This window comes from Pristiophorus japonicus, unplaced genomic scaffold (assembly GCF_044704955.1).
Source record: "Pristiophorus japonicus isolate sPriJap1 unplaced genomic scaffold, sPriJap1.hap1 HAP1_SCAFFOLD_58, whole genome shotgun sequence".
NCBI classification, from domain to species: Eukaryota; Metazoa; Chordata; class Chondrichthyes; family Pristiophoridae; genus Pristiophorus; species Pristiophorus japonicus.
The window spans coordinates 3185629-3201834 of NW_027254488.1; the positions used below are offsets into that span (position 1 = coordinate 3185629).

The 16206-nt window shown below is 46.1% G+C and overlaps 1 non-coding gene across 1 annotated transcript; it reads right to left on the reverse strand.

Annotated features, from left to right (window-relative positions):
- Window positions 1–15845: 15845 nt before the first annotated feature.
- On the reverse strand, window positions 15846–15918 carry trnav-cac (transfer RNA valine (anticodon CAC)). The gene has a single exon. It is a non-coding gene; the product is annotated as a tRNA-Val (tRNA).
- Between the last annotated feature and the right edge of the window lie 288 nt (window positions 15919–16206).

The following is a 16206-nucleotide window of genomic DNA, read 5'->3' on the forward strand; positions in this document are numbered from 1 at the left end:
TCAAAAACTCTAAACTTTTGCTCTGTAACTTCAATTTTGTGGTACTATATCTCATTAATTACATCTTTTTTAAGCTTCAGTTTCTGATGCAGTATGTGTACTTTTATTAAAAAGGCTTCCAAACCCAAGATTTTCCTATACAACCAAAATGTTTATCAACGAGAATCGCCTGAAATATCTCAAAATCCCAATTCAATATTGTACTGAAAATCTGCAATTTAAAAATCTCTTTCCTGAGCGAAAAGCTTTCGCATCAAGGTTTGACACAAAGGAAAAAGGGGAGCGTACTTCCCCAGCCTGCAGCCTCGAGAGACACATGCTTTTTTAAAAGGCATTACAGCTTCCCTTTTCCATTCTTTATCTCATTCCTACACATTCACAAATGTCTCTTTTCATTCAACAAAGTTTATTGTTTGGCTGGCTCTATTATTGGATCCATACTTCTTTTCAGATAATCACGATCAGGTTTTTTTTATTTCTTACATACTGATTAACTTCCTCTGTTAATTTTATGTGGGCTTGAAGAATCAAGACCACGGCTTTCTCATCTTTATCTTTCCTTTCCTTCTCCCACCATTCCCGTTGATTTGCTGGCGGTTCCTGGGGGTTCCATCCTGACTTAATCATCTTCTCAATTAGTTTATTTTGTTTTTACGCCAGATGGCGGGTAAGGGACCCTTCTAGTCCCCCTCGAGATTACTTGCTGTATTGGCTATTCCTGGGTAGGACTAGAACCGTTAGGAATCGACTCTCAGAGATCCACTTTCTTCCTTGCGTAACTTGTAGCAGACCGTCTCCTGGCTACTGTCAGGTCACAAGTTCTGCTATTACACAAACTTATACAATTCTTAAAACGCGTTTAAGCAATTCCCGCAGTGCCCCACACCTCCGAAACGACTACCTATCACCGTTTTGTCTGTCGGTCCGACCCCGTTCACAGGTTTGGTTTCCTTTGGTCGCTGTGCACCGCCTGGTCTCCGGGGTATATTTTCAAATCACACTACTGGGTCTGGGAGATGTCGCTCGGTATCACAATCCCACGGTCTAAGTGCGTTCCCTGCGCCTACTTAGTTCCTGGCCGTCACGTGGGACAAAAGTCCTCTTAATTCAGGCTCAGGCTAGGCGTTTGAGATATTAGACTGTCTCGTCGTGTCGATCAACCGGCCTCCACCTTCCGCACCCTTAATAATTAAAACATTTTTATACTCACCCGGGTTTTTCCAAGGACGTCCAGCGACTCCGGGAAATCCTGTTCGTGACACCACTGTTAGCACAAATGTTTTTGTGGAAGAATCACTCGACACTCGGTGTCGGTTCCAATGCCAAAACGGCCTTTATTACGCCAGCGGGGAGAGAGCCTCTGGTCCAACTCCAGGCACTCTACTCCGCCGAACAAAGAAATTCATCGATATTTATATGTTTTACAATAGTTCATTACAGTTACTCAGCCCACTTCGGCTGGACACAATCCAATCATAATGATTATAGATTACATATAGGTTTAAATGGGCCAATAGAATTAACCTTGGTACATCAGGGGGCTGCATAATCAGTTCATGACAGTTGGGGGCTGATTCATATCCATGTGATGTTTTCCAGACCCCCCTTATCTTCGTTAATCATGGGTTCCGCCGGTGCCTAGCTACTTATCTCCGTGGTTGCTCGGCACCCCATCTGGGGGTCACTGACTTGAGGACATTCCGTACTAGGTATCGCAGTGTTCTGTATACTATCTTGCCTCAAGTTGTTGGTTCAACACATTCCTGGTACCAGGCTCTGCAGGGTCAGCGCTCAGTCAGCAGTTTTAGCTAACTTGGCTTACCGAGTCCCCATCATGCTTTGCTAAGCCCCCTGGCAGCCATTTTATATTTGGCTAACATTTTAAACATACATACATTTATATATTCAGCAGGTGCCTTTGCCTTCCTACAACAGTGTCTATCAATGTGTTTATTTACCCTTTTTACCTGCTTGTTTTCTCTCTCTTTCAAACTCACTTTCTTTAATTTTGCTTTCTAATTCCAGCATTATTTCCTTGCCTATTGAATCTATTCTCACGTTCCAATCTCGCTGCCAAACTAGTTTAAACCCTCCCCAACAGCACGAGCAAACCACCCCGTGAGGATATTGGTCCCGGCTCTGTTTCGGTGCAACTGTCCGGCTTGTACAGATCCCACCTCGCCCAGAAGTGGTCCCGATGCCTCAGGAAACTGAAGGCCTCCTGCCTGCACCATCTCTCCAGCCACGTATTCATCTGCTCTATCCTCCTATTTCTGTACTCACTAGCTCGTGGCACCGGATGTAATCTGGAGATTACTACCTTTGAGGTCCTGCTTTTTAATCTCTCTCCTAGTTCCCTAAACTCTGTCTGCAGGACCTCATCTCTCTTGCTACCCATGTCATTGGTCCTGATATGGACCATGACCTCTGGCTGTTCACCCTCTCCCCCGAGAATGGAGGTGATGGTGTTCCCATGTGCCTGCTGCCCTTGTCCTTCTAGGCGGCAGAGGTCACGGATTTGGGAGTAGTTGCCGAAGAAGCCTTGGTGAGTTGCTGCAGTGCATCTTGTAGATGGAACACACTGCAGCCACTGTGCGCCGGTGGTGGAGGGAGTGAATGTTGAAGGTGTGGGCTGCTTTGTCCTGGATGGTGTCGAGCTTCTCGAGTGTTGGAGCCGCACTCATCCAGGCAAGTGGAGAGTATTCCATCAGACTCCTGACTTGTGCCTTGTAGATGGTGGAAAGGCTTTGGGGAGTCAGGAAGTGAGACACTCGCCGCAGAATACCCAGCCTCTGACCTGCTCTTGTTGCCACAGTATTTATGTGGCTGGTCCAGTTAAGTTTCTGGTCAATGGTGACCCCCAGGATGTTGATGGTGGGGGATTCGGCGATGGTAATGCCGTTGATAGCCGGGCCTGCTTAAGTTGCATGTTCCTGTCGCTGATTGCTGCCAGGTGACTATTGGCTCCGCCCCGTGGGTTTACCTCGAACTTCAAACCACAAAATCAGTTCTCCTGAATCCCAAGTTGTGTACGGAAATCAACCATCAAATGCCCTGTCATTAACCCCGGGGATTCCGGCAATTTGCTGATCACAAAACGCTTTCAGTCCTTGTCCTTGTCCAGAAAATTGCAGACGTGAAAATTCGGGAGTTTAATGACTTTGAAAGGAGAACATTGTTGTTTGGTGCAGTTCTGGTCAGAGAAATGTTTGTGAAAGGAACTTTTTGCAGAGAGAGGGATTGAGCATTTCAGCTTGTTGCTGAACACTTCTGTCTGGGCACTGAGCTAAGCAGCAGCTTGCGAAGTGCAGTGGTGATCACGTTCGCCTCACATGTGAAAAGTCCGCAGCTCGATCACGGACAGAAACATTGTTCTTGAAACAAAAACATGTCTGCAATAAAATTGTACAAAAGCATTCCAGGGTACATTGATCCATGATGCAAACTACCTCAGGCCTGGGCCAAAGCTCCCTGTACACCGAGCACAGGCTGAGGAAAACCCCAGGGAAGAGAATATCCTGGTCACTGGGACTTCCAGCAACACTGAACAAGTGCCCATTCTGAAACTATCCAGAGTAATAACTTGTAAAAAGAACATCCAACAGTTAGGATGGCTGAACGGTCTAAGGTGCTGTGTTCAGGTCACAGTCTTCTCCGGAGGCATGGGTTTGAATCCCACTCCTAACATTCATTGTGTTTAATTACAAAATCATTTGTTTTAACACCACTCTGAAGTGCTTTGGGACATCCATCTAATGTAATAAAATTACTCCACTTCAATTACAAACGGTGATATCAAATTTACTTCCCAAACCAGGAATCGATCCCAGGTGGCTGTAGCGAAAGGAATAGTTATTTGAAGCATTGAAAGGTGCCCTCTAAATATCTCGCACTGCTAATTTAAAAACACGGTTATAATTTGTTTCGGTGCAAAAGAAGGCAGGCTCGTAGGGCCAAATGGCAGACTCCTGCTCCTCGTTCTTGTGTTCTTATGCAGATCACAGAACAAATTATAAAATTATCAACTCTCCCTCAGTTTGCATTCCTTTTATTGTGCAAAGAAGATCATGGGTTCATTAAAGATGTTTTCCCGTGAATGCAACATAAAGTTTAAGGAAAATAATTCGCTCAAATCGAACCCACAACTTTGAGATCATGAATCTCATGCTCTACCAGCTGAGCTAGCCGGGCTGCTCAACATTTATCTTGTCAATCCCCTTCAGAATATTATCCGTTTCAATGAGAATGTAAATGTAGATTCTTTTCTCTCAATCTGGTTCAGTAAAATTACTGAGTCGAATACCTCTTGTGCTTTGAACAAAGCAGTCTTTATTTTACCGGCTGGCAAGACTTATCAGACAGAAGATATACTTTCTCGATCGAGCGTACACACTTCCTACGGATACGTGAAGTTACATCGTAAAGCGACAACAGTTATACAGTTTTGAAAATAGATAACAACATACAATTAGATTGACATTATAACTCAGCCACTCATTAGTCAATCTATATGAGATGTTTTTACTTTTGTAGCGGACTTTCCGCATCCGTTGTTTTATCCAACTGATTACCCATTTTCACGCTGTCCCTCGTATTACCGTGTTGTTACGCGTTCACGTAGTCGAGCGATTTAAACAAACTTAAAACTTTCAGACATTACTAAAACTCACACAAAGCCACGTCGCCCCGCGGCTCGTGTCGCCGCGCGATTCTAAACACTTGAAGTAAACAGACTTAACAAACTTACTAAACTAACACAAAGCCACGTCGCCCCGTGGCTCGCGTCGCCGCGCGATTCTAAACACTTGAAGTAAACAGACTTAACAAACTTACTAAACTAACACAAAGCCGCGTCACCCCGCGGTTCGCGTCGCCGCGCGACTCAAACTTGAAACAGACTTAACAATCTTACTAAACTAACACAAAGCCGCGTCGCCCCGTGGCTCGCGTCGCCACGCGATTCAAACTTGAACAGACTTAACAAACTTACTAAACTAACACAAAGCCGCGTCACCCCGCGGTTCGCATCGCCGCGCGATTCCAAGTTGAAGTAAACAGACTTAACAAACTTACTATAAACGGACCTACAAAAATCAGCACTGACTTGATGTTATTTCGTGGTTCGCGTGGCTGCGCATTCGCATCGGCCCACGTTCACTCGGGTGCACGCTTGCACCGCCGCACGTCTCGCGTCACCACGCGTTAGCGCCGCTGCGCGTCTGCGTCAGCCTTACCTTTCGAGTTGCTGCATGATTTAAATTCAATCAGTGCCGAGACGGGCCAAGTGATATACAAGGTCGACGTCACACCTGATTTGAACACCTATCCTCTATTTAATTCCCCATAAGCCTTATTTAATTCCCTGTGAGCCTAATTTTCCAAATTTAATTTCTTTTCGTCTCCAAATTTCCCTATCCTTTCGCGTCACTGCGCAGTTTAAATTCAATCAGTCAATGAAAGCCCTAATTTAATGGAGTTTTTCTGACAAATGGACAGGAGTGATTTTTTTATTTTACACTGCAGTGGAATTTTGCTCATAATTTAAAATCTCAGAACATTTTGTTTTCAGCACCTATTTAGTACGTTACTTTTTTTTGTCTTTTCCATAACTAGAGAGAAGTCTGGCACAGAGGCTGTGGACTACTTTTCGTTACCTCAATTGCTCCAGCCTCAAGGTCATGTTATTTAATATAATATTTTTTTTGAATCCTTTTGAATCCATCTCAGTTGTTTTGCTGTGCCTTCTCTGAATGTGTTCTTTCGACAAGTAAGTGAGCATGTTAAATCCTTTTTTTTCACCACCAACAAACCTATCCTTTGTGCATTTCCTGGCTCCGTAACTTATCATCCGAATATATGTAATTCAATAAGGTTCACACTCTTTAACTTCCCACAGACAAGAAAACTTTCATTCTGTTTGAGATAAAACAAACCACAACTCCACGGCTTTTTTTTTTACAGTAAAAATCACAGAAGCATTTCTCATTTAAACAGACGTTCTCAAGAGTCTCTTTTCTTTCCTATTAATTTTTGGATCCATGATTGATCATCTATCCCTATCTAGCTCGAACTATAACCTATCTTTCCAAGTCGCCGCTTGGTTTGCGTCATCGCGCAATTTCCCTATCTCTATCCATATTCTAAGCTTGAAAGGCATTCACCAGATTGTCCTGGATCTCGTTCAGACATTACCTTAGAACCAGCGAGTGGCTAAACTTTCCTCAGACTTTTGAAAGCGGGGGAAACTGGAGCAGTATTGAAATCATACTCACTGCAGTGGCCACTTTCCCCTCGTCTCATCCAAGGCTAGTCTGGCTCTTAATTCGCAAGTTTTCGGCAGTCGTCCGTTGAGATCCCACTTCTGACACCAAATGTAAATGTAGATTCTTTTCTCTCAATCTGGTTCAGTAAAATTAATGAGTCGAATACCTCTTGTGCTTTGAACAAAGCTGTCTTTATTTTACTGGCCGGCAAGACTTATCAGACAGAAGATATACTTTCTCGATCGAGCGTACACACTCCCTACGGATAAGTGAAGTTACATCGTAAAGCGACAACAGTTATACAGTTTTGAAAATAGATAACAAAATACAATTAGATTGACATTCTAACTCAGCCATTCATTAGTCAATCTATATGAGATGTTTTTACGAAAGCTCAAGCATTGCCTCTGAATGTTTCAATTTATGGTGTGACTACCAGCTGAGACCTTGCAATTCTACAGATTTATCCATATATTCATTTCATGTTACAATTTATGTTATTGGCAGGATTAGTAACTTGAAACCTTGAGAAAGACTGTTAACTGTGCTGATGTTGCACTATTTGCAATCAGACATTCTCCCAGCTATTCAACCATGGCTTTATACATTTTCATATATCCAGTTTACTTTCCTGTCCTTAATTCCATATATTCCGTTCAGATATCCACAAGATCACCGATCATTCTTCGAAACTCCAGATAGTTTCAGCATATTCTACACAATCTCTCACCATAGGACAGTCCTCTCATCCCAGGAATCAATTTGGTGAACCTCTGTTGTACCATCTCCAAGGCAAGTATATCCTTCCTCAGATAAGGAGACCAAAACTGTGTGCAGTACTCCAGGTGTGGTCCCACCAGTGCCCTGCACAATTGTAGCAAGATTTCCTTACTCTTATACTGTGGGCTATATATTAGGTACCGAATAACCTGTTTTTCTGCTGATTCTACGGTTGTATAAAAAATTATGAAAATTCGGCCATCGCTCAGCAAACATATTTTATTTCCTACAGTGTGCAACACATGTGGGTGGAATAATGATGATTGAAACAATTATTCAGTATCTCACAGACTTGAATTATATATGTCAACTTGCTCTGCAAAAATGCTTTCCCTGACCGGTAATCGAACCCAGGTCACGGCAGCAAAAGCACCGAATCCTAACCACTAGACTACCAGGGAACACTGCTTGCAGTCTCTGCGATAGTTTTAAATATAGTCAGCTTACAATCACAGCTGAGATTTGTGTGGTGACATGGCGTGTAACTGGATTTGCTGGGAGCAGCGTGGAGGCTCCGACCTGCGTGAGAACACCAGCGGCAGGTCGGAGCCATAAAAGGAGCGGGGAGCGGCGGCCTGGAGCAGCGTGGTGGTGTACCACGGCAAGGTACAGCGCGAGCTGGTGCAGGAGGGCGACGGCAGCGAAGAGTGATGTCATCAAAGTCCAAGTCGGTGATTGGAGCGTGGGCAGGTACAGCAGGAGCAGCGAGAGACTGTGGAGGGATGTGATCGGGGTCCAGGAGCGGCGTGAGTTCAGGGCCAGGCGCCCAAGGTCAGCACGGGCCAGCCCACACTGCGATATGTGTGGGCACTGCGTCCGTGCAGCAGAGCTGGTCTCCAGTCATCTTGGATAACCCTTGCCAATGGACCAAGACCTCGCTCTGTCAAGCCCGTGTGATGGCTGGGGTGCAACGGCCAACACACGTTAAAAAAATCCACGCACAGGCATCTTCCACCCTTCAACATGCAGTTCGGGACCTGGAATATTAGGTCCATCATTGAAACACCTGTGAACCCATCCTTTTTTGGCATGGAAGCAAGTCATCCTCGCTTCGAGGGACTGCCTATGCTGATGATGAACGGGATTTGCTGCAGTCCGCGGGCAGCAGGTGATGAAAGCGGGCGTGAGAGGGTGAGTGACAGGTGGGCACTGCTTCTGATGCTGTCTGACCCACGGTGGGAGTGGCCGGCGATTTTAAAGCCCTTTCATTGCACCAATGCAGGGCAAATGAAACTGTGTTTCAGGAACCTTCATGTATTCAAACATGGCCACTCTGTACTGTAGACCTTGTGGTGCAACGGTCGTGTGTCTGACTCCAGAACAGAAGGCTGCGTGTTTATATCACGTCGAGGTACTGTACTTTTCCATATTGTTCTTCCGGAATTAAGATTTACTTTGCTGTATCACAATTTACTTTCCGACCCATCTTTTTATCATCAGCAAACTTGGCTCCATTGCACTCGGTCCCTGTATCCTTGGGATAGGGGTGGGAAGACACACCGGAGAAATGTGAGCTTGTGGACCGGAGAAGTTCAGCTGCTGGAGCTGTGCATTTTATCGGGGAAGGACGGGGGGAGAGCCCGCCGAGCGACCGGAGAAGCTGAGAAGCTGCTGTGCTTTTCATCGTGTTTGACACTGTTTAAAAATGGCAGAGTGCCAAGTTTTCTCTCCCTACTGCCCATGCGCGAAGGTGTCGGCAGTGTTTTCGGCGCAGGCATTTGGCTCCGCCCCCCACTTCACCATCGACACCACGCCAGGACTCCGGGGACTGTACACAGCGGCCAGGATGTGGTAAGTTTTTCCCCGAGCCGTTTCCAGCGCGCAAAGTCGGAACGCTTGAGGTCAGTGCGCCGACAAAACTGCTTGGGGAAAATCTAGCCCTTGAAGAGTAAGGAGTACACTGAAGGAAATACAAATATGTTTGCCGAGCAACTGTCAAATTTTAATAACTTTTTATACAACCATCGAATCAGCAAAAAAACAGGGCACTCGGCCCACAGTACCTAATATATAGCCCACAGTACAAGAGTAAGGAAGTTTTGCTACAATTGTACAGGGCCCTGGTGAGACCACACCTGGAGTACTGCGCACAGTTTTGGTCTCCTTATTTAAGGAAGGAAATATTTGCCTGGGAGGTGGTACAACAGAGCTTCACCAGATTGATTCCTGGGATGAGAGGACTGTCTTAAGTTGAGAGATTGTGTAGAATGGGACGATACTCTCCGGTAGTTTAGAAGAATGAGAGGTGACCTCATTGAAGCACACAATATTCTGAAGGGGTTTGACAGGGTAGATGCTGAGAGGTTGTTTTCCCCGGGCAGGAGTGTCGAGAACCAGGGGGCACAGTCTCAGGTTAAGGGGTCGGCCATTTAAGACAGAGATGAGGAGGAATTTCTTCACTCAGAGGATTATGAATCTGTGGAATTCTCTGCCCCACAGGCCTGTGGATGCTGAGTCTCTGAATATATTCAAGGCTGCGTTAGATCAATTGTTGGAGTCTCGGGAAATCAAGGGATCGGGAGATCGAGCGGGAAAGTGGAGTTGAGATCAACGATCAGTCATGATCTTATTGAATGGTGGAGCAGGCTTGAGGGGCCGTATGACCTACTACTGCTCCGATTTCTTATGTTGTTACCTGTGCTGGCTCTGTGAAAGAAATTTCCAATTAGTCCCATTCCTAGCACCCTGCAAATGTTTCTTTTTCAACTATATTTCCCTTTGGAAAGTTAATATTAAATCTGCTTCCAAAACCCTGTCAGGCAGCAAAATATTCACATTAATTTTATACGGTCCCATTTTAAACAGGCTTTGCATGTCATGAATTATTATCCCTTCCCATTTTACACACCGCATTTTAGGACATTGCTTTCAAATGTTTGGTGCCTGTGACACCAGCCATTGTTAGATTTAGACACACACCATCCTGACTTGGAAGTATATCGGTCGTTCCTTCATCGTCATTGGGATAAAAGCCTAGAACTCCCTCCCTACCAGCTCTGTTGGAGCATCTTCACCACACGGACTGCAGCGGTTCAAGATGATTCCTCACCACTATTGTGTTCCTCACACAGATGAGGCTGCACACAGTGAGATTAAAGTAACAGTGACCTCAGTCTTCAATAAGACATTCGAGTATGAGGAACAGGCCTGAGGGGCCGGCTTAGAAATAGTGCTCCCAAGGGATGTTGGGATCCCTTGGGACTTCAGGGGATGAGCTTCCTGGTGGTGGAACATGGGAGTGCATGCTTTACAGAGACACAATATCACTCCCCCCCGCAAAGTCAAATGAAAACTATTTACAAGGTGACGCGGTCGGGAATGTTGGCTGTGCCCTCGTTGGGCTGGCGTGTTTTTGCCCTGCAGGGCTGCTGGATGAGCCTGGCCTTGCTGGGCTGTTGGGCGTGATGGGTTCGATTTCCTGGTCCGGCGTGGTGTCGTTGATCCTTTGGGTGTCTGTTGTGGGCTCGAAAAAACTGGTGTCTGCTGTGGGTTGTTCAGGGCAGTCTGTGAACCGCAGCCGCATTTGTTCCAGGTGCTTTCTGCAAATTTGTCAATTGTCCAGTTTGATGACAAACATCCTATTCCCTTCTTTCGCTATCACCGTGCCTGCGATCCACTTGGGATCATGTCCATAGTTTAGCAAATACACAGGGTCATTCAGATCAATTTCCCGTGACACAATGGCGCGACCATCGTTTACATTTTGCTGTTGCCACCTGCTCTCTACCTGATCATGCAGGTTGGGGTGAACCAGCGAGAGTCTGGTTTTAAGTGTCCTTTTCATGAATAACTCAGCCGGGGGCACCCCTGTGAACGAGTGGGGCCTCGTGCGGTAGCTGAGCAGTACTCGCGACAGGCGGGTTTGGAGTGAGCCTTCTGTGACACGTTTAAGGCTCTGTTTGATGGTTTGCACTGCCCACTCTGCCTGCGCATTGGAGGCTGGTTTAAACGGGGCCGAGGTGACATGTTTGATCCCGTTGCGGGTCATGAATTATTTAAATTCGACACTGGTGAAACATGGACCGTTGTCAATGACCAGTAGGTCAGGCAGTCCGTGGGTGGCAAACATGGCCCTCAGGCTTTCAATGGTGGCGGTGGCGGTGCTTCCCGACATTATTTCACTTTCAATCCATTTTGAAAAAGAATCCACCACCACCAGGAATATTTTACCGAGAAACGGGCCCGCATAGTCGACATGGATCCTCGACCATGGTCTCGAGGGCCAGGACCACAAACTTAGTGGTGCCTCTCTGGGCGCGTTGTTCAACTGAGCAATATGCTGCATTGCCATACACAGGACTCTCAGTCAGAGTCGATACCGGGCTACCACCCGTGGGATCTGGCTATCGCTTTCATCATTACTATACCCAGGTGTGTGCTGTGGAGATCCGAGATGAACGTCTCCCTGCCCTTTTTTGGTAGCACTACGCGGTTACCCAACAACAGGCAATCTGCCTGAATGGACAGCTCGTCCTTTCGCCGCTGGAACGGCTTGATTAGCTCTTGCATTTCAACGGGGATGCTGGCCCAGCTCCCATGCGGTACACAGTTTTTTATGAGGGACAGCAGAGACTCTTGGCTGGTCCAAGTCATAATCTGGCGGGCTGTGACAGTTGATTTATAATTTCCAAACGCTTCCATGACCATCAACACGTCTGCGGGCTACGCCACCATCACCAAGTTTGCAGGCTGCACCATTTCCACCCCTGTAATGGGCAATAGTAGCTGACTGACAGCATTCTCACAGTTCTTGGTGCCTGGCCTGTGGCGGATGGTATAGTTATACGCTGATAGCACGAGTGCCCACCTTTGTATGCGGGCTGAGGCATTAGTATTTATCCCCTTGTTTTCAGTGAACAGGGATGTGAGGGGCTTGTGATCGGTTTCCAGCTCAAATTTGAGGCCAAACAGATACGGATGCATTTTCTTTACCACAACACACACACTAACGCCTCTTTCTCAATCATACTGTAGGCCCTCTCGGCCTTAGACAAGCTCCTGGAATAATAGGCGACAGGTTGCAACTTCCCCGCAACGTTAGCTTGTTGTAATACACACCCGAATGCGTACGACGACGCGTCACTTGCTCGCACAAGTCTTTAACACCGCTTATACAATACAAGCAGCTTGTTGGAGCATAAAATGTTTCTGACTTTCTCAAAAGCAATTACTTGTCTTTTTCCCCATACCCAGTTCTCACCTTTGCGCAATAACACATGTAGGGGCTCTAAAAGGGTGCTTAACCCTGGTAGGAAGTTACCAAAATAGTTGAGGAGGCCCAGAAACGGCCGCAGCTCCATGACGTGCTGTGGCCTGGATGCGTTCCTGATAGCCTCTGCCTTCGCTGCGATCTTTCTCCCCAAATACTCCACTTCTGTTGCCATGAAGACACATTTCAACCTCTTCAGCCACAGCCCTTCGCGATCCAGTCGCTGGAGGACCTCCTCCAGGTTTTGTAGGTGCTCAGCGGTGTCCCGACCCATGATCAATATGTCGTCCTGAAAGACCACTGTGCGTGGTACGGAATTGAGTAGGCTCTCCATGTTTCTCTGGAAGATCGCTGCAGCCGACCGAATTCCAAACGGGCATCTGTTGTAGATGAATAGTACCTTGTGCATGTTGATGCAGGTGAGGCCCTTCGAAGACTCCTCCAGCTCCTGCATCATGTAAACCGAAGTCAGGTCGAGCTTGGTGAACGTCTTGCCTCCTGCCAGCGTCGCAATTAGGTCGTCTGCCTTAGGTAGCGGGTATTGGTCCTGTCGCGAGAAACTATTAATAGTTACTTTATAATCGCCGCAAATCCTGACTGTGCAAGCACTTTTGAGTACTGCAACAATCGGGCTGGCCCACTCGCTGAATTCCACTGGGGAGATGATGCCCTCGAGTTGCAGCCTGTCCAGCTCCATTTCCACTCTCTTCCTCATCATGTGAGGTACTGCTTGCGCCTTGTGGTAAATGGGTCGTGCCTCTGGGACCAAGTGGATCTGCAACTTTGCCCCGGAAAAGTTTCCAAATTCTGGCTCAAAAAGGGAAGGAAATTTTTTCAGAACCTGGATACATGACGCCTCATCGACATGTGATAGCGCTCGGATGTCATCCCAGTTCCAACGGATTTTGCCCAGCCAGCTCCTTCCAAGCACTATGGGGTCATCGCCCGGGACAATCCAGAATGGCAGTACTTACACCATGCCCTCGTAGGTGACCTTGACCATGGCGCTGCCCAGGACAGTGATAAGCTCTTTGGTGTATTTTCTCAGTTTCGTGTGGATGGGGCTCAGGGCTGAACTGAATGCCTTGTTGCATCACAGTTTCTCAAACATCTTTTTACTCATGATGGATTGGCTGACGCCAGTGTCCAGTTCCATGGCTACGGCTAAGCCATTCAATTTTATATGCAGCATAATAGGTGGACATTTCGTCGAAAATGTGTGCACCCCGTGTACTTCAGCATCTGCCTCCTCTCTCGAAGACTCTAAGTTGCTTTGATCCACCATGGACCGATCTTCCTCCGCCACGTGGTGGTTAGCAGGTTTTGCAGAGCTTGCAGCTCGTTTGTAAGCTCATTGGAGGTGCTCCATTGTTCTACAGCACTTGAAAACATACCCTTTGAAGCGTCATGAATAGGCTGAATGGAAGCCTCCACAACGCCAACAAGCTGTGAATTGCCTTGCATTTATTCTTTGTTGGGGACTCTGAGTCATCTGGATCACCTGAGGCCTGCTGGCAGTTACAAACTCGTGGGTTCTGCCCTGTACATTTCTGCTCGCAAACACAGTTCCAGTTAATTTATGAACATTGCGAGCACTTGTGTGCTGAGAGATTTGTTGGGTGTTATCACCGGTGGACATAAACGCCTATACTGTCGCAATGGCCTTATTGAGGGTCGCTGACTCTCCAGTCAAAATTTTTCGTAGGATGGTCTCTTGCCTAGTACAAAAAAGTCTCTGAGCATTTGCTCCTGGCAGCCATCAAACTCACATTGTCCTGCAAGTTGCATTAGCTCGGCGACGTAGCTCGCCATTTCCTGACCGTCAGATCGCTGGCACTTGGAGAACCGATACCGCACCATCAGCAAGCTCTCCCTTGGGTTAAGATGCTCCCGAACCACGGTACACAGCTCCTCATATGACTTATCTGTGGGTTCCACCAGAGCCAGAAGATTCTTCATGAGGCTGTAGGTCGGTGCCCCACAGACTGTGAGGAGGACCGCTTTCCTTTTTGCAGCGCTTCCTTCTCCATCCAGCTCGTTGGCTACAAAGTACTGGTCCAGCCGTTCGACATAGGCTTCCCAGTCCTCACCCTCCGAGAACTTCTCCAGGATGCCCACAGTTTGCTGCATCTTTGCGTTGGATTCGTATTCTCGTCGCCAGGTATTGTGTTCCTAAAACAGATGAGGCTGCACACAGGGAGGTTAAAGTAACAGAGACCTCAGTCGTTAATAAGACACTCCAGAGTGAGGAACAGGCCTTGGGGGCCGGCTTATATACAGTGCTCCAAAGGGATGCTGAGATCCCTTGGGACTTCAAGGGATGAGCTCCCTGGTGGTGGAACATGGGAGTGCATGCTTTACAGATACACAACAACCACCAGCTTCTCAAGGGCAATTACGGTTGGGCAATAAATTCTGGCCTTGCCAGTGACACCCAGATCCTGTGAACTCATATAAAAAACACTATTTTAGGAGTCTGGTTCAAAATATTCATTGCTGACGACACCAGGAATCTGGGGCAACTTTTGTCAAATTGGGCTCAAAACTGGAGCGGTAATTCCTACCGTGCACAGAAAATAGAATCAGTATTGAAGGTAAAATCACATGGTGCTCATTTTCAGAATCAACGCAGTAAGATTTGAAATAAAGTGAAGGAATTTTATGGTGAAAGGATTTGGAAATTAAATGTGACTTGTACTTCGCTCTTTAATTAAACTTTGTGGCGTCTGTCTGCCATTCATGTCTCTGTTGAATAAGGAAGGAGGGGTTTGACATTGACCAGACTGCACTGCTCCTGATATTTGTGAGCTCATCGGTTATAATGCGATGTTTTTACCCATTGGTCAGTGCCAACTTTAGCTCAGCTGTTACTTTGTTATAACAACTTTGTGAAAAGTTTGAATTGGTCTTAATGCAGTCACTGCCTGGTGTTTTTGTTGTCATTGCAATCCCCTTCTTTCACATTGGAACAAATCGTAACCGTGTTTTTAAATTAGCAGTGTGAGATATTTAGAGAGCATCTTCAAATGCTTCACAAAACCATTCCGATCCCTTCAGCTTCCCGGGTTCGATTCCCAGTTAGGGAAATCATTTTGCGACCACCGTTTTTAATTAAAGTGAAGTAATTTAACTAAATTACATAGATGACCCAAAGCACTTCAGAGTGGTATCAAAATAAATGAGTTAGTAATTAGAAATAAGGAATGTCAGATGTTGGACTTGAGTTTCTGGGATGGAGTATAAATAACTCTCTGTGCACTGGAACTGGGAAGGGTGAATAATGAATGAGTTGTTTCTGGGTTTGAAATGCGGCTTAGATCTGCTGGTATTAAACGACAGCATTGTTGAGCAGAATGAAAGAAATGCTAACATGATCACTGAGGGTCGGTCGAAACTTCAACAACTTCATTTTAATAATTTGTGAAACTTTAATCATTGAGGAAGTTTTATTCCCTTTCTGATTTTACACACTCTGTATTTTAGGAGACTGGTTTTAAATGTTCTTCATGGAATCAGAGAAGTTTACAGCACAGAAGGAGGCCATTGCCACATGAGCAATGAACATTTAAACCCAGTTTTTGTTTCAAAAATAATGTTTCCGCCCGGGCTTGAACCGGGAACCTTTCACGTGTGAGGCGAACGTGATAACCGCCACACTACGGAAACTGCTGCCTAGTGCAGTGTCCAGAGAGAAGTGTTCAGCGACAAGCTGAAATGCTGAATCCCTTTTTCTGAAAAAATTCCTTTCACAAACATTTCTCTGACCGAAACGGCACAAAACAAAAATGTTCCTTTCAAATGTGCCAATTATTTTCGTTAAACTTTTATTTTGCTTTCATGGGATAACACAATTAATGATTCGATAATTTTCTTTTACACAATGAAAGAAATACTAACTGAGGGAAATTCACTACGTCAATAATTTGTTCTGTGGTCTGCATGTTTGTAATGTCG